The following is a 20,148-nucleotide window of genomic DNA, read 5'->3' on the forward strand; positions in this document are numbered from 1 at the left end:
TGGTCTAATGAAGGGCAGGCATTGTGATGCAGTGTGATGGCAGTACCTGGGAGGATTCCAAAACCATACTTGGTGGCCATTGATTGTGAAAACTGATAAACCTCTTTTACAATTGTGGTTATGTAACTAGTGCTCACTTAATACCATATCATGATTGGACAACAGAAAAATTGTAGAATTCTATGTCACCAACACTATCATTTAATAAACAAACCTGTAATCACTTTTTATGGATGTGAATCCATATGCATATCAGAATTATCTTGGAATATTTTGAAAAATATAAATGCCCAGGTGATTGAGTTTTTTTTTTCTTTCTTTCTTTTTTTTTTTTGCAGAGCTCTAGTTATGTTTCTAATGAGCAGCCATGTTTAAAAAAATTTGGACTATATGAGGATCTTTTACTTTTATCTAGCTTGTTTCACTTTTTCTATTTCAAATTCAGGGTTCCAGTTTCATTTAGTTTCTGTTTTCCAATGTCTCCTTCTCTTCTTTTTTTTTTGGATATTCTTTCTCAACCATAGTAGAAAAGCTTTTGTATACATAGATATAATATGCATAATATATATATTTTTGAAAACATGAATTTTTGCCTCACTGAAAGATTTATGACTTTTTGATTCTACTAGTTGGACTTAGTATGAATTGAATGCTAGATTTGTAATTTTAGAAAATAGATACATTACATGCAACAAGGGCTTATTGTATAGCACAGGGAACTATAATCAATAGCTTGTAATAACATATATTGGAAAATAATTTCAAAAATAACATATATGTACATGTATAGCTGAATCATATGCAAAAAAGAATTCTATTTTTTGAAGTTTAGGTGCATTTATCTTTTTGCCAATTTTTCTGAATGTCCTACGGACATCTAATAACAAGGTATGGGACATAAAATTTTAAGCATGTTTGTGTAGGATATCAGAGAAGGCAATGGCACCCCACTCCAGTACTCCTGCCTGGAAAATCTTATGGATAGAGGAGCCTGGTAGGTTGCAGTCCATGGGGTTGCTAGGAGTCAGACACGACTGAGTGACTTCACTTTCACTTTTACTTTCCTGCATTGAAGAAGGAAATGGCAACCTACTCCAGTGTTCTTTCCTGGAGAATCCCAGGGACGGGGTCACACAGAGTCGGACACAACTGAAGTGACTTAGCAACAGCAGCAGGGTAGGATATGGTTAATATAAATTAAATATAAATATATTTAAATTATTAATTACATCATTCCATTCAAGATGTTTCTATTCTTGTCTTTTCTACACTCCATAAAATATTTTCAGAGAAATGTTAATATATATCACTATGATTATATATTTTTTCTTTTCCCTTGTATTTTTTCTGAGTTTTGCTTTACATATCTTTGTTTCTTTGTTGTTAATGTGACTGATGGCTTATGAGGTCTCTCTTCTTTGTGAATTGTAGATTTTATCATTAAAATATTAATCTTTGCTTCATTTGAAATAAATAAATAAATAGGACAAGCTCAAAAAACAGAGAAATATCTGTCATATATGGTCAGCATTTGTACCGCAGATTCTATATTCTATATATTCTATACCAATCTTCTATATATTCTAGTGTACATAACCACACAATAGTAGTTAATATTGATGATATCCCTATGTCAAGAAAAGAAGCAAAGACTTTACAAAGAACAAAAGTAAAATATACCCATTATTGGAGTTAAGAATTATATTTCATTCTATTTTTCAGATGATAATTTTGTATGTAATACTTGAGTCAATTAACTGACTTGTCACATAAAACAGAATATTTAATTTCCTATCCTTTCTTAAGGAATGAGAATTTATTCATACATAAGATGTTATATTTTGAGACATTACCAATAGTAAATTTTAGTCAACATAATATAGTTTTGATATATATGTGACTTGAGAAATTACAGTGTGTAAGAAGAATCCAGCTTACATACATCTCAAATTTAAATTGGGAGATTTTAACATTTTATTTACACAGTGTTGTTTTTATTAGAAAATTTTGATGATCTTTATAAATATAATGGAATCATATTTATTTATAATGATGGTCAATTGCTATTGTTGCTGATGTTTAGTCTCTAAGTATGTCTGACTCTTTGAGACCCCCTGGATTGCAGCTTGGCAAACCTCCCTGTCCCTCACTATCTCCCTGAGTTTGCCCAAGTTCATGTCCATCGAGTTGGTGATGTCATCCAACCATCTCATCCTCTGCCACCATATCCTCCTTTTACCGTCAATCATTTCCAGCATCAGGGTGTTTTCCAGTGAGTTGGCTCAGGTGGCTGAAGTTTTAGAGCTTCAGTGTCAGTCCTTCCAGTGAGTATTAAGGGTTCATTTGCTTTATGACTGATTGGTTTGATCTTCTCTCTGTCCAAGGGACTCTCAAGAGTCTTCTCCAATACCACAATTCAAAAGCATCAATTCTTCAGTTCTCAGCTTTCTCTATGGTCCAACTCTCACATGAGTACATGACTGCTGGAAAGACCATAGCTTTGACTATATGGACCTTTGTTGGCAAAGTGCTGTCTCTGCTTTTTAATATGCTGTCTAGGTTTGTCATAGCTTTTCTTCCAAGGAAACAAGTGTCTTCTATTTCATGGCTGCAATCACTACCCACAGTGATTTAAGCTCCCAAGAAGAGAAAATGTCTCACTGCTTCCACTTTTTCCCCTTCTATCTGCCATGATAGAAGTGATGGGACCAGATGCCATGATCTTCATTTTTTTGAAAGTTGGCTTTTAAGCCAGCTTTTTCACTCTCCTCCTTCACCCTAATAAAGAGACTCTTTAGCTCCCCTTTATGTTTTGCCATTCAGTTCAGTTCAGTTCAGTCACTCAGTCTGTCCGACTCGTTGCGACCCCATGAATTGCAGCACACCAGGCCTCCCTGTCCTTCACCAACTCCCAGAGTTCACTCAGATTCACGTCCATCGAGTCTGTGATGCCATCCAGCCATCTCATCCTCAGTCGTCCCCTTCTCCTCCTGCCCCCAATCCCTCCCCGCATCAGAGTCTTTTCCAATGAGTCAACTCTTCACATGAGGTGGCCAAAGTACTGGAGTTTCAGCTTCAGCATCATTCCTTCCAAAGAAATCCCAGGGTTGATATCCTTCAGAATGGACTGGTTGGATCTCCTTGCAGTCCAAGGGACTCTCAAGAGTCTTCTCCAACACCACAGTTCAAAGGCATCAATTTTTCAGTGCTCAGCTTTCTTTATAGTCCAACTCTCACATCCATACATGACCAGTGGAAAAACCATAGCCTTGACTAGACGGACTGCCATTAGAATGATATTATCTGCATAATGTGAGGTTGTTGATATTTCTTCTGGCAATCTTGATTCCAGTTTATAACTCAACCTGCTCAGCATTTTGCATGATGTATGCTGCATATAAGTTAAATAAGGTTACAGTATATAGTCTTGTCATACTTCTTTCCCTATTTTGAACCAGTGATTTATTCCATGTATGATTCTAACTGTTGCTTCTTGACTTGCATACAGGTTTCTCAGGAGACAGTTAAGATGGTCTGGTATTCCCATTTCTTTAAGAATCCTCCACAGTTCATTGTGATCCACACAGTCAAAGTATTCTTGCCTGGAGAATCCCATGGAGAGAGGAGCGTGGGGGGGCTACAGTCCATGGGGTCTCAAAGACTTGTACACGACTGAGTAGCTAACACTTCCACACAGTCAAAAGCTTTCGCATAGTCAATAAAAGAGAAGTAGATGTTTTTTTCTGGAATTCCGTTCCTTTCTCTATGATCCAACAAATGTTGGCAACTTGATCTCTGGTTCCTCTGCTTTTTCAAAACCCCCAAAATACTTGTACATCTGGAAGTTCTCAATTCAAGTACTGCTAAAGCCTAGCTTGAAGAGTTTTGAGCATACATTACTATCATGGGAAGTGAGTGCAATTGTCTGGAAGTTTGAACATTCTTTAGCAGTGCCCTTCTTTAGAATTGGTGTGAAAACTGATCTTTTCCAGTCCTCTGGCCACTGCTGGGTTTTCCAAATTTGCTGATATGTTGAGTGTAGCACTTTAACAGAATCATCTTTTAGTATTTTAAATGATGGTCAAGTGGGTAGTTTACTTAATAGAGTTTCTATGACTTCAAACTGAGCTTTTTTTTTTTTTGTCATTTTACCCACATATTGCAATTTTATTCATTTATGTTTTACTCTATCTCTTTTAAAATTAAAAAGAATTAAGAATCAAAGATATGGTTCTACAATTTTTGAGGATATTATTTTATCACTTATGAAACTAGGAAATTGCATTTCAGGCAACTATCTGCTTATTGGAAATTATCCAATAGAAACAATAGCTCTGATTTGAATGCTCACACATTGTGTTGTCTAGTATGATGATATGCTTATAATTACACTGAGTCAGTTGTTTATGATTTTCTGGATCACAGAATAACTTGTAAAATTTTACCAGCTAATTAGCTATATTTTTTAATAGAATATTTTGATCATATATAGGGAATGTTGATTTTTAGAGAACAAAAGTAGCTAAAGCAAAAAGAGAAATTTATTGGAACATTACAGGGGTTCTAAGGAAGTATTATAGCAAATATTCACTGAGTACATGCTATGTGCCAAGAGCTATTCTAAACATTCCCCTAATTAAAGTATTTTCCATAATAGCCAGTTTTTGCCAAGTTCTGCTCTGGTAACAAATAACTCCGAATCTAAGTAGCTTACAACACCAAAGATTTACTTTTTGCTCCATTACATGTTGGATATGTCTTTTTATTTAGGGGCCCAACTCTGTTTTAGATTCAAGGCAGAGAAATAAAGAGACATAGCCAAACCATGCAAGAGCTCCTACAGCTTCCATGAGGCCACAGTAGTGAACAGAACAGGTACCATGGCCAAGTCTAGCAGTCAGCGGGGTGGGGAAATAAGCTCTTCCCATAGATGGCACTGTAATCAGATGCCAGCAAATGAGGGTGCGTGAGAGGGCAGAAACGATTTGAAACCAATTACAATCATCTTCTGCCCTTCGTCATAACGTCCGCTTCTCTGCATTCTGGTATTCTTCTCACATCATTTCATACAACAGTGCATTCCTTGAATCAGAAATATTTTTTCTCTTAATCACACACAATCTGAATATGTCAGGCTTTTGTAGTAAGTCACAGCTTTAGTTAGACTTTTATCCTGAGTTTTTTTTTTTTTTAATTTACTGAGTTTCACCTTGGAAAATTCAGAAATTCCAACCAAAGGTTGGTTTAACCAGGACAATATTTTATTTCTTGCCAAGGATTGTCTTAAACTCTGTCATTGAGAATGTTATACAGTGTTATCTTTATCTAAGTATTTCCATTTGCAAGGCCACAAAGTCCGGAATTTCTGAGCTTTCTGTATTCTTCAACCCCACTTTGAAAACTGATATTATATTTTGGAGCCTTTGCAGTTGCAATACTTTTTGAGCGTAAGCATTTCTCTTCTTATATTGTCCAAAGCATCCCAAAATATCTGATTGACACCATCAACATTTTAATGTTTCATGTTTTTCTCTAAAGGCAAAGTTCTTGTTATATTATCTGTCTTTCAAATTATAGAGGCAATATTTTTGCCAAATATATTAAATGTTTAACAGTGGTCACAGGACTGGAAAAGGTCCGTTTTCATTCCTATCTCAAAGAAGGGCAATGCCAATGTTCAAACTACCATACTATTGCACTCATTTCACATGCTAGTGAGACAATGCTCAAAATCCTTCAGTCTAGGCTTCAACAGTATGTGACCCATAAGTTTCAGATATACAAGTTGGGTTTAGAAAAGGCAGAGGAACCAGAGATCAAATTGCTAACATTCTTACATCATAGGGACTTCCCCGCTGACTCAGATGGTAAAGAGTCTGCCCACAATGCAGGAGACCTGGGTTCGATCCTTGAGTCTGGAAGATCCCCTGGAGAAGGAAATGGCAACCCACTCCACTATTCTTGCCTGGAAAATCCCATGGATGGAGAAGCCTGGAGGGATACAGTTCATGGGGTCACGAAGAGTTGTTCACAACTGAGTGACTAACACTTTCACTTTTCACTTGGATCACAGAGAAAGCAAGAGAATTTAAGAAAAACATCTACTTCAGTTTCATTGACTATGATAAGGCCTTCGACTGTGTGGATCACACCAAACTGCGGAAAATTCTTAGAGATGGGCGTGCCAGACCACCTGACCTGTCTTCTGATAAACATGTATACAGGTCAAGAATCAAGAGTTAGAACAGGAAACACAACAACTGACTGGTCAAAAATTGGGAAAGGAGTAGCAAAAGGCTGTGAATTGTCACCCTGGTTATTTGGCATAGAAGTTGGCCATAGAAGTTAAATAACCAGGGTGACAACATGCAGCCTTGACCTACTCCATTCCCAATTTTCACCATCAGTTGTTTCATTTCCAGTTCTAACTCTTGCTTCTTGACCTGCATGCAGGTTTCTCAGAAGACAGGTAAGGCCGTCTGGTACTCCCATCTCTTTAAGAATTTTTCAGTTTGTTGTGGTCCACACAGTTCAAGGTTTACCATAGTCAGTGAAGCAGAAGTAGATATTTTTCTGGAATTCCCTTGCTTTCTCTATGAACCAAAAAAGAGTACATCATGTGAAATATCAGTCTGATGAATCACAAGTTGAAATCAAGACTGCCAGAAGAAATATCAACAACAGATATACAGATGATATCACTCTAATGGCGGAAAGTGAAGAGAAACTAAAGAACCTCTTGATGTCGGTGAAGGAGAAGAGTGAAGCAGCTGGCTTGAAACTCAACATTCAAAAGATGAAGATCATGGCATCCGGGCCCATCAGTTCAGTTCAGTCACTCAGTTGTGTCTGACTTTTTGTGACCCCCATGAACTGCAGCATGCCAGGCCTCCCTGTCCATCACCAACTCCCGGAGTAACTCATGTCCATTGAGTAGGTGTTAACATCCAACCATCTCATCCTCAGTCATCCCCTTCTCCTCCAACCGTCAATATTTCCCAGCATCAAGGTCTTTTCTAATGAGTCAGTTGTTCATATCAGGTGGCCAAATATTGGAGTTTCAGCTTCAGTATCAGTCCCTTCAGTGAATATTCAGGACTGATCTCCTTTAGGATGGACTGGTTGGATCTCCTTGCAGTCCAAGGGACTCTCAAGAGTCTTCTCCAACACCACAGTTCAGAAGCATCAATTCTTCAGTGCTCAGCTTTCTTTATAGTCCAATTCTCACATCCATACATGACTACTGGAAAAACCATAGCCTTGACTAGATGTACCTTTGTTGGCAAAGTCATGTCTCTGCTTTTTAATATGCTATCTAGGTTGGTAATAACTTTTCTTCCAAGGAGTAAGCGTCTTTTAATTTCATGGCTGCAGTCACCATCTGCAGTGATTTTGGAGCCCAGAAAAATAAAGTCTGACACTGTTTCTGGTCCCATCACTTCATGGCAAACAGAAGGGGAAAAAGTGGAGAGTGACAGATTTTCTCTTCTTGGGCTCCAAAATCATTGTGGTTGTTGATCACTGACTCAATGGCCATGAATTTGAGGAAGCTCCTGGAGGCAGTTGAGGACAGAGGAGCTTAAAGTCCTGTGATCCATGGGGTTGCAAAGAGTCAGCCACGGCTTAGGCACTGAACAGCAGCAACCACTGCATACGAGCCATTATTTTTCTAGCCATTACCATTTCCAGCCAATAACCATTTCCTTTCCCCTTACTAGCTAGCCCTGAAGCTAACACCACATTGTTTAGAGTTTGTTTATAGTACGTTCCTACCACCAGTTTCTGTATGCTTCACCCTTGCTAGACTTTTCTGTGGTACCAAACAATTACTAATTTTTAGTGATTTATCACATCAATTTTTTTTTCTGTTTCTCTTGCTTATGTTACATGTCAACTGAGGTCAGCACAGACTCTGCTCTGTTCTTTGATCAAAATGTCCTGTTTATTTGAGGATTCAGGTTTCCAGGGCAGGGAGATTAAAAGCAATGATTAAACAATATTTCTTAGACCTTCTGCTCAGCTGTGTCATTTGTTCATCTTGCTCATATTCCACTGGTCAGATCAAGTCAGGAGACTAGGTTTGACTGTCAGTGCAAGAGTGCACTGCTGGCCACCCATCAGTGAGCAAGAATGTGTAATTCTCTTGCTGGGAAGGCAGCAAAAAACTGGAAACAAACAAACAATCTAGCACACTCACAATAGCCTCATTTTGCACATGAGAAAACTGGAGCAAGTTAGCTTAAATAGCCTGGGAGATCACACTGCTAGTGAGATGAAGATTTTAAGTCTGATTTGAGGGCTAACTATTTTAACCACAAAAAATGATGTAAATACAGCTGGGCCTCGGAGAGACTTTGTAAGTCATCAGGCACTACTTCTTTCAGTGAGCAAATAGTCTCTTGTCACTAAAGGACGCTCATGTCTTCTGTAGACATAGAGGAAAATGAATTCGTGAATATCTACCCTTACCCTTCATAAACCCACGATCTCAGCACTCAACTTTAACTTTTGCAGGGTCTTTCTTTTCTAGTTTCAAATTTCCAGGGGAAAAAAAAATGATGTCAGTATTTTAGTTATGGGGATAGGTTTAATGAGTTCCAGCTGTGGATTCAGTTTTTTGTTTGTTTGTTTGCTTTTTCTGGCCTTAAGAAGTGTCTTTAACTTTGCTACAGAATGAAACTTGCAGAACTCAAACTAAGCTACAGAAGCCTGAGAGGATGGGCCCTTAGCATTTGAATGCATAGACCACCTTCATGATTATGACCCTTTCGGGCTTGGCAGCTCAGTGTAGGTGGTGGTGTCCCTCCCAGATCATATTCTCCTGGAACGCTTTCAGCATCCTGGGGATCTCCTTGTAGATGAGACCACGTTTTGTTTTTATAATGAGTTACAGTTAAAAGAGTCTCATCTGCTTTACTTGGAAATATGAATTATGTGAATTATGGACTGATCTAGTCATATTCATATTTTCTCTTTCAGAAATGACTTTTGGCAAGAATGAAAAGCTCAGTTTCTAGTTAGGTTTATAAAATGAAGTAATAAATAAATAATCAGTAATAAATCTTCAATTGTTAATACATGCACATGCAGTTAAATAAGCAAATGGTGGTGAAAAGATGGAACAAAAAAGATCAGTACCTATTACATTTGTAAGAATGGCAAATTGGAGACCCTGGTGACTGAAAATGACTCATTCATTTCTGAAAGGGAATCCACAATCTTGTTAGAAGGTAAACAGCTTTCAGGACTTCCCTGACAGCTCAGGTGGTAAAGAATCTGCCTGCAATTCAGGAGACCCCCAGTTCACTTCCTGGGTCAGGAAGATGCCCTGGAGAAGGGATAGGCTACCAACTCCAATATTCTTGGACTTCTCTGGGGGCTCAGATGGTAAAGAATTCACCTGCAGTGCGGGAGGTGTGGGTTCAGTCCCTGGGTTGGGAAGTTCTCCTGGAGGAGGCCATGGCAACCCACTCCAGCATTCTTGCCTGGAGAAACCCCATGGACAGAGGAGCCTGGTGGGCTACAGTCCATGGGGTCGTGAAGAGTTGGACACAAATGAGCAACTAAGTACAGCGCAGCAAAGACCTTTCAGAGGCCACACCAAAAGGTAAATTAAAATGGCAACCTGACTTGATAAGTAGCCCTATATCCTGAAGGTGCTGCCAAATGAAATCCAGTTTGCACAGCTTCTTAGCGGCTGTACTGGGGAGGGGCAGAAGAAAGAGTCCAGCCTCACCTGGAGTGTGGGGGCCATAGGAGAGCTCAGCACATGGAGTTACACTTTCAAAGCTGAGATGAACTAAGCTAAACTGCCCTTCTCTCTGCACCTGCACAGTGAAGAGGAACGCTGCATGTTTTGAAATTTCTCTCAGTGGAGAACAAATATTCCCTGAGATCTGGTACCACAAACCAACTTTCATCGTTTGTAGTTAGAATCTGCAGCGACCAGGCTGACTGAAGACTTCGTGGTTTTCATGTTCCACTCTGCTCTGTTTTGTTCTGGGACTTGTTTTCAGTACTCTCCCCACAGCTCCTGGGTCTTAGGTCTCATGGCTTCATCCTTCTTGGATGACTTCTTTTGCATGTGTCCTAATAATTTTCTACAAGAGTGAGTAGTTTAAGTATATTTTGGAGACTGTATATTTGGATATATGTATGCTGTATATTTTATATTATACATACATATATAGGTATATATTATATATATACACACACACGTGTTAGCATTCTGTCTTATTTTAGCAAGTTATATTATCCTAACAGATTACCTAATGGAGTACATTTTGTGTGTTTACAATTACCTTTATTTCACCTTCATACTTAAGTAATACTGTATATAGAATTTTAGGTTAACAACAATTTTTTTTTTCCCCATAGAATGAAAACAATTGTCTTCTGTGATCCATGTTGCTGTTGAGGATCTGATGTTCCTCTAGGAGAGTTCTTTCTTTTCCTTGGAAGTTTTTTGTTTTTAGTCCCTGCATTCTGAAATTTCAAGATTGTTTTTGGGTCCATAAGCTCAATTTGGGCACTAAATGAACATTTTCAACCTGAGCATTTATGTCTTTTACTTTTAAAATTATTTTTTTTATTTTCTATGTGATAATTCTCTCTTTATTTTTTCTGATCTTCCTTCTAAATGTATTATTAGAAAGATGATGGAAAATTATTATTACCTTTTCTTTTATATTTTTCATATATTTTATCTTTTTGATCTATGTGCTGGAGATTTCTGTGATTTTTATTTAAATATTATTTTAACCACCTCAAAATTCTGTAATTTTAAAAAAGTCGTTAGTTTTCCCTATTCCTGTTTCAAAGCATCCTTTTCTGTTGTGTCTCCTCTTATTGTCTTTGTAGGTTAATTCCATTTTAAATGCATGTACTGTTCTTTCAGTTCAATTTTTATAGAGAGAAGAATTAAATGCATAATCAATATGAAATTTTGGGTAATGGAGTCTTTATAAGCAAAGTTTAAGGTAAAATACAACTAGAAATGATTTGTAGCTGAAGCCTAGTGACAGGTAATGTTTACATCTAGGTAATTTCAGTATTTATATTGCTTAGTGCCATTCAGCCATACAGCTCTGTGGGTATGGGGAGAGCTGCAGGAAAGATTGGAAAATTTCTCTTTGTGTGAGGTAGGACATCTGGTCTCACACTCTCTAGCATATTAGATATTTTCAAATAACATATATCAAGTCAAGAGAAGTAAGTTTCAGTGTATTCTAGCATTTAAAAATACAGGCTTCAAAGTTGTGAGGAGTTTAATTAAAACCCTGTTCCACTTTGATTATGTTTCTTGATTTCTCTAAGCTACTCAATTCTCATCTGTAAAATGGGGATTAATTGTTATCCCTTCTTCATAAGCCTGTTGTGAGGATTAATTGAGATAATGTAGGCAATTTGTTTAGCACAGCATCAGGTATAGGAGGTACTGAATGAGTGACAGCTGTTATTATTTTAATGGCACATAATTACATGTTAACAAAAGCTGTAACACTCCACATATGGGGATTGCTAGAATGAATGAAGGCATACACATACTCCTGAAATGAAGAAACATAATAAGTATATAAAATATTACTAGCTTACAATGAGTATTTAATTTGTAGAGAAAGAATTCATCAGAAAAAAAAAGCATTGAAAGATTTATTCAAATTTATAGTTGTGCAAAAGGTCCTGGAGAGAAGTCGATAGGCCCTTTATTGATATATATAATTTATATCCTATAAAGGCTTAAACCTATTGTAAATAAATAACAAGTTTTGGTAAATCATTTTCCTTTGATTTCTTCTTATTTTAATTTCTATTAAGCCTAGTTTCTTTGTTTATTCACAAAAGGAAATATTTTCCTCTAATTTAGATTCTTTAAAAATAAAGGTTACATATGAATGTAGCTTTAATTTATTATAAAATAAAAGGTAATTTATTATATTAACTTTCTCAGTATACAAAAATAGAAAATTTAATAAATTATAATTATGCTTTAATAACTTTCTTCCTCACTTTAATGTCACATTAAAATAAATGAAACATTTTCAAACCACTGTCTTAACCATTAAGAAGAGAAAATGTAGAATTTATTTTATCATACCAAGTCTGCTGCTGCTGCTGCTGCTAAGTCACTTCAGTCATGTCCGACTCTGTGCGACCCCATAGATGGCAGCCCATCAGACACCCCGTGCCTGGGATTCTCTAGGCAAGAACACTGGAGTGGGTTGCCATTGCCTTCTCCAATGCATGAAAGTGAAAAGTGAAAGTGAAGTCGCTCAGTCATGTCTGACTCTTTGGGACTCCATGGACTGCAGGCTACCAGGCTCCTCCATCCATGGGATTTTCCAGGCAAGAGTACTGGAGTGGGGTGCCATTGCCTTCTACAAAACCAAGTCTATGTTCCCACTATTGAGACCATCACAGGGGTGAATCTTTTTAAACACTTTTTCTAGAATGTGGATAAACTATTTAGGAAACTTGAGAGCTGTGTTGATATCCAGACAATACAAAAAATACAGCAGGTTAAATCATGTTTATATATGTGTGAGAACATATTATACATATGATGTTTATCCTTGTAATTCCTGTGTAATAATTCATCGTCAGACTAGAACATATCTTGTTATCTTTTCACCAATTGACAGACATTTGTATTGTTTTGTCTTCATGTATTATGAATGTTGACTGTAGACATTCATGTGTAATTCTTCATGCAGAAGTATGGTTTTCACTTCCCTAGGGTAAACGAGTAGAAGCGTAACTGCTGTATCTTACAATTGGTGTGTATTTAACTTAATAAGAAACCATCAAAGTGTTTGCTAATATTGCTCTTCTATTTATACCCCTGCAGGAATGTGTGGGAATTACAGGTCTGTCACATCCTCCTGAGCACTGGGTGTTGTCAGTATTTTTTTTTTTAGGCATTCTGGTGAATGAGAAATAGAAACTTATTTTGGTTATAGTGGAGGAATTTCCACCATTACTGATTATACTGAGCACCTTTTCATTTGTTCATTAACCATGTATATATATTCAACTTTATACCAGTTCTTCTTGCCATTTTATAGTGGTCATTTGCATTTTTCTTATTGATTTAAGAATTCTTATATTTAAAATATGAGTAAACATGATAAATATAAAATGTAAGTAAAAATACAATATAATATGTATATGATTTGAGAATATTTTATCCTTGTCTATATATGGTTTGCTACTTTTTTTACTCATTGGGTGACATAGCTGAAATTTTAATTTTGTTAAAGTATAATTTATATATTTTTATTTTATGTTATTACTTTGTGTGTCTTAAGAAATCTTTAACAAATTCAAGATTATTAAATTATTCTCACATTTTCTTCTAGAAGTTTTATATTTTTCACTCTTAATTTTAGGTCCCTGGTCCATTTCAAGGTAGTATTTGTTTATGATGCCATATAAGGGGCTGAGGTTCATTTCTGTGTATGTGTGATATGGCTTCACTAGTGGCTCAATTAAGGAAATCGCCTGCAGTGCAGAAGAGCTGTTTTCCATCCCTGGGTTGGGAAGATCCCATAGAGAAGGAAATGGCAGTCCCCTCTGGTGTTCCTGCCTGGGGAATTCCATGGAGAGAGGAGCCTGGCTGGTTACAGTCCATAGGGTCACAAAGAGTTGGACACAACTGAGCAACTAACAATATGACTATCCAGTTATTTTAGTAACATTTATTGAAACAGCTCTCCTTTCCCCATTGAATTTAACTTACACCTCTGTCAAAATTTAATTGACCATGTATATTCAGGCCTATTCCATTTATTTCTCTATACTTATGTCATTACCATATTATTTTGATTACGATAAGTGTAAAAGTAACTGGAAAAACCAGGAATTGTATGTCTTCTGAGTTGTTCATTTTCAAGATTGTTATGATTATTTGATTTATAATGGAAATTTTATAATTGCTTGGTCAATAATCTACCAAAGAAAATTTCCATTGGTATTTTGATTGAGATCATATTGAATGTATAGAACAATTTAGGAAAAACTGATGTGTTAACTCCATTGAATCTTTCACTTCTTGAACATAATCTGATTTTATTATTTAGGTCTCCTTTAATTTCTCTCAGCAAGGAGAGAAATTCTACACCTTTCTCAGCATTTTATGGGTTTTGATGCTATTGTAAGTAAATTTTTTCAATAAATTTTTTTGCATCTTTTCTATTTATGTATAAAAGTTACTTTTTATCCTGATGTATTATTAAATTTATTTATTAGCTCTTCTTAGTAGGTGAGTTGAGAATTCTTTAGGATAGTCCATAGTCAGTGAATAGAAGCAATTTACTTCTTTCTTGTAATTCTTTACACCTTATTTTGCTTTTTCTTGCCTTAATTTCACTGTCTAGGACATCAGTGGTAAGAGCAGACTGTGTCATTCTCATGCTCAAAGAATGTATTTCTTAGGAGATTAATGTTTCATTATGGAAAATATAAAAAAATATACTGAAGCAGACCAAAAAGCAAAGCTGAACTTCCACTTACTCTCATGAAAATGATCAACTAATTACAAACTAATGACCAGTCTTGCTTCATCTGTTTCTACTCATTCTTCCCTATTTGAAGAAAATTCTAAATATCATTGTCATTTTATTCAAAAACATTTCAGTACCTTTTCCTGTAATATGCAAACCGTTTTTTTTAAATACACACTGTATCATTACATCTGAACAAAAACATTAATAAGTCATATATCCAATTAGTGTTCAAAATTTTAACTGTCTTCCAAATGTTCCAAATGTTCTTTGTTTTTGTTTATTTTCAACTTGCGTTTATTTGAAATGGGAATCAACTAAGTTTAAACATTACATCGGTGGTAAATGTCTCTTACTTTCTTTGAATCTACTATCTTTCCCTTCATCTCTTTTTTCCAGTCTGGATTTTGCTGACATGATGTTATGGCATTCTCATAATGTAGTTTAACAGAGGGGTCTCCAACCCTCCAGCCACAGACCAGTGGTGGTCTGTGGCCTGTTAGGAATGAGACCACACAGCAGGAGGTGAGCCAACAAGCAAGCAAAGCTTCATCTGTATTTATAGCCATAGCTGTTCCCCATCACTCACGTTACTACCTGAGCTCTGCCTGCTGTTAAATCAGTGGTGGCATTAGATTCTCATAGGAGTACAAACCCTACTGTATGCCTACTGGGCATGCAAGGGATCTACATTGCTTACTCCTTATGAAGATCATCCCTAAATCATCCCCCCATCCCCACCTCAATCCGTGGAAAATTTGTCTTCCATGAAACCAGCCCCTGATGCTAAAAAAAGGTTGGGAACCACTGTTCTAACACATTTCTCTATAGCAGAATCCTTTCTGAGAATAGTCCAGGAATATGTATATTCTTCTAAGGTGCTCAGGTGAGTTTGAGCACAGTCAGGCATGAAAAGCCTGGAAAATATCCATGTCTTGTATCCAGATTTCTTTCAATTTTTTTTTCTTAAAGTTTTTGTTGGAGTATAGTTGATTTAGCAGTTTTTGTTAGCTTCAGCTGTACAGCAAACTATGTGAGTTATAGATATTCACACATCCAAACTTTAGATTATTTTTGCATACAGGTCATTACAGAGTATGATGTACTTGTCTATCTACCCTGAGTAGACTTACCTGTGCTATTCAGTAGGTTACGGTGGTTGGTGTCAAGTTCATGGTCTCTGAAGGAGAAAGTTTCACTCTGGGACCACAGACATGGTCTCTGTCACTCAAAGTTTTGTGCAGCAAAGCTTTTATTAAAGTGAAAGGATAGGGAAAGCTTCTGACATAGACATCAGAAGCAGGTAGAAAGACTATCCCCCTTGCTAGTTTGAGTAGGGCATTATATACTCTTATACTGCTGCTGCTGCTGCTAAGTTGCTTCAATCGTATCCGACTCTGTGTGACCCCATAGACGGCAGCCCACCAGGCTCCCCCGTCCCTGGGATTCTCCAGGCAAGAACACTGCAGTGGGTTGCCATTTCCTTCTCCAGTGCATGAAAATGAAAAGTGAAAGTGAAGTCACTCCGTGATGTCCAACTCTTAGCGACCTCATGGACTGCAGCCTACCAGGCTCCTCCGTCCATGGGATTTTCCAGGCAAGAGTAATACTCTTATGCTACCTGCTGAAAATACATAAAAAGAATGCCTCAAGGTTGTGAAAGTTTTACCCAGACTCTCTCACACAACATACATTCTGAGATAATATTGGCCCAAGATAGGGAGAATGGGTTCTGGCAGCATGTCCCTGGACGAGATATATTGTTTTGTTGCATAATCAGGGGTATAAGTCTTGAAGAAGAATAGGTTCCCAAGCAAGATATATTGTTATAATTATAATTGTTGACATAGGGCCTAAAGAAAAGCATTTCCATGAGCAAGATATATTGTTTTGCTGTGTAATCATTAGCTCCAGGCTTAAAGAAATCTAGTTTTCAGGTGAACCAGATTGTTGTTATAGCAACACAGGGTTTAAGAGAAACATGTCCTATGTGACCAAGGCAAAATAATTAAAAAAGAAATGTTTGCCTCCTTCTCCTCCCCTATGGTGCTTGGACTCCCTATCAACCTGCCTAAGCTTTAACTCTCAGTCCTTATTAGTTATCTATTTTATATACAGCAGTGGGTATATGCAAGGAGATCCAACCAGTCCATTCTAAAGGAGATCAGTCCTGGGTATTCTTTGGAAGGACTGATGCTAAAGCTGAAACTCCAGTAATTTGGCCACCTCATGTGAAGAGTTGACTCATTGGAAAAGACTCTGATGCTGGGAGGGATTGGGGGCAGGAGGAGAAGGGGACAACAGAGGATGAGATGGTTGGATGGCATCACCGACTCGATGGACATGAGTTTGGGTGAACTCTGGGAGTTGGTGATGGACAGGGAGGCCTGGTGTGCTGCGATTCATGGGGTCGCAAAGAGTCGGACATGACTGAGCGACTGAGCTGAACTGAAGTGTGTATATGTCAGTCCTCATCTCCCAGTTTATCCTTCCCCCTGCCCCGTCTCCCCCCGTGGTAACCGTAAGTTTGTTTTCTACACCAGTGCCTTTATTTCTGCTTTGTAAATAAATTCATTTGTACCATTTTAAAAAGATTCAACATGTAAATGATATCATACTACATTTGTCTTTTTCTTTCGGAATTGGTTCACTCAGTATGACAGTCGCTCGGTCTATCCATGTTGCTGCAAATGCATAATTTTGTTCTTTTTGATTACTGACTAATATCTCCTTGTATATATGTACCAAATCTTCTTTATTTATTCCTATGTTGATGGGCGTTTTTATTGCTTCCCCATGTTCTAACCATTGGAAATAGTGCTGCAATGAACATGGGGGTGTATGTATCTGATCAAATTATCCTTTTCTCCAGATATATACCCAGGAGTGGGATGGCTGTATCATATGATAGCTTTATTTGTAGTTTTTTAAGGAACCTCCATACTGTTCTCCATAGTGACTGCACCAATCCACACTCCCACTAACAGTGTAGGAGTGTTCCCTTTACTCCACGCCCTCTCCAGGATTTACCATTTGTAGATTTTTTTGATGATGGCCATCCTGTCCAGTGTGAAGGGATATTTCATTGGATCTTTACTTTGCATTTCTCTAATAATTAGTGATATTAACATCCTCTCATGTGCTTTATGGACATCTGTATGTCTTCTTCAGAAAAATGTATATTTAGATATTCTGCTCATTTTTTGATTTGGTTGTTTGTTGTTTTTATATTAAGCTGCAAGGGCTGTTTGTATATTTTGGAGATTAATCCCTTGTTGGTTGCTTCATTTGCAAACATTTTCTCCCATTGTGAATATTGCCTTTTTGTTTTGTTTATGGTTTCCTTTGCTGTCCAAAAGCTTTTAAGTTTAATTAGATCTCATTTGTTTATTTTGTTTTAATTTCCATCACTCTAGGAGGTGGGTCAAAAGAGATCTTGTGGCAATTTATGTCAGAGAGTATTCTGCTTATATTTTCCTCTAAAAGTTTGATAGCACCAGGCCTTACATTTAGGTCTTGATCCGTTTTGAGTTTGTTTTTGTGTATGGTGTTAGAATGTGCTCTAATATTCTTCTTCTACATGTAACTGCACGTTCTTCACAGCACTACTTATTACATAATCTTGCCTCCTTTGTCATAGATTAAGTGACCATGGGTACATGATTTTAGAAAGTCTCTGGACTTAGCATCCTGTTCCATTAATGTCTACATATTGCTTTGATAACTGTAACTTTGTGGTATAGTATGAAGTCAGAAAGGCTGATTCTCAAGGTCCATTTTTCTTTCTCAAGATTGCTTTGGCTATTTGAGCATCTTTTGTGTTTCCACACAAATTGTAAGCCTTTTGTTCTAATTCTGTGAAAAATGCTACTGGTAATTTGATAAGGATTGCATAGAATATGTTTTGGTTCTATAGCCATCTTCACAGTATTGATTCATCCAATCCAAGAATGTGGTATCTGTTTGCATCATTTTTCACTTCTTTCATCAGCATCTTATAGTTTTCTTAGCACAAGTCTTTTCTTCCCTATGTGGGTTTATTCCCAGGTATTTTATTCTTTTTGATGCAATGGGAAATTGGAATTTTTTTAAAATTTCTATTTATGATATTTCATTGCTAGTGTATAGGAATGCAAGAGATTTCTTTGTATTAATTTTGAATCCTGCAATTTTACCAAATTCATTGATGAGCTGCTCTGTTGGTTTCCTGGTAACAGTGTTGGTGTTTCCTATATGGAGTATCATATCATCTGCCAACATTGGCAGCTTCACTTCTTTTACAATTTGAATTCCTTTTATTTCTTTTTCTTCTCTGATTACTGTGGCTAGGACTTCTGAAACTATGCTGAATCAAAGTGGAACGAGTGGATATTTTTGTCTTATTCCTGATCTTAGAAGAAATGCTTTCAGTTTTTCACTGTTTAGAATGATGTTTGCCATGGATTTGTCATACATGGCCTTGATTGTGTTGAGGTAGTTTCCCTTTATGCCCACACTCCGGAAAGTTTTCCTCATAAATGTGTGTTGAATTTTGTGAAAAGCTTTTTCTGCCTCTATTGAGATGATCATATGGCTTTTATTCTTCAGTGTACTAACATGGGGTATGTATCACATTGATTGATTTGTGTGTATTGAAGATTCCTTGCATCCCTGGGATAAATCACACTTGATCATGGTTTATGATCCTCGTCATGTGTTGTTGGACTCAATTTGCTAGTATTTTGTTGAGGATTTTTACATCTATATTCATCAGTGATATTGGCCTATAATTTTTTTGTGTGTGTGATAGCTCTGTCTAGTTTTGGTGTCAGAGTGAATGTGGCCTTGTAGAATGAGCTTAAGAGTGTTTCTTTTTGGGCAATTCTTTGGAAGACTTTCAGAAAGATAGGTGTTAACACTTCTCTAAATTTTTGGTAGAATTCATCCATGAAACCATCTGGTCCTAGACTTCTGTTTTTTTGGAAATTTTTAAATCGCAGTTTCAATTTCATTGCTTCTGACTCGTCTCTTTATATTTTCTGTTTCTCCCTGGTTCAGTCTTGGAAGGTTGTGCCTTTCTAAGAGTTTGTCCACTTTCTAGGCTGTCCATTTTATAGGCATATAGTTGCTGGAGTTGTCTCTTATGATCCTTTGTATTTATGTGGTGTCTGTTGAAGTGTCTTTTTTCATTTCCAATTTTATTGATTTGAGTCCTCTGTCTTTTTTTCTTGATGACTCTGGTTAAGGTTTATTAAATTTTTTTTATCTTCTCAAAGAACCATTGGTTTAGTTTCATTGATATTTGCCATTGTTCCCTTCATCTCTATTTCATTTATTTCTCCTCTGACCTTTATGATTTCTTATCATTCAGCTTTGGGTTTTGCTTGTTTTTCCTTCTCTGGTTATTTAGATGTAGGCTAGGTTGTTTGTTTGAGATTTTTCTTGTTTGCAGAAAAGTTGATGAAGAATGTGACTAAGAGACAGTTTATAAAATAGGAAACCTGAATGTCAGGGTGATCTGACTGCAGTTTCTGGGGAGCAGGGAGGCCGCGTCTCAGCACTGAAGCAGGACATCAGAGGTGCTGGCAGTCAGCGGAGGCCACCCCTTGGGGCAGCAATGCTCAGATTTCAGAGTAGTTGAATTGAGGAGGAGCAGAGGCAGAAAGAG

Source organism: Oryx dammah, unplaced genomic scaffold, assembly GCF_014754425.2.
Source record: "Oryx dammah isolate SB20612 unplaced genomic scaffold, SCBI_Odam_1.1 HiC_scaffold_19, whole genome shotgun sequence".
Lineage (NCBI taxonomy): Eukaryota > Metazoa > Chordata > Mammalia > Artiodactyla > Bovidae > Oryx > Oryx dammah.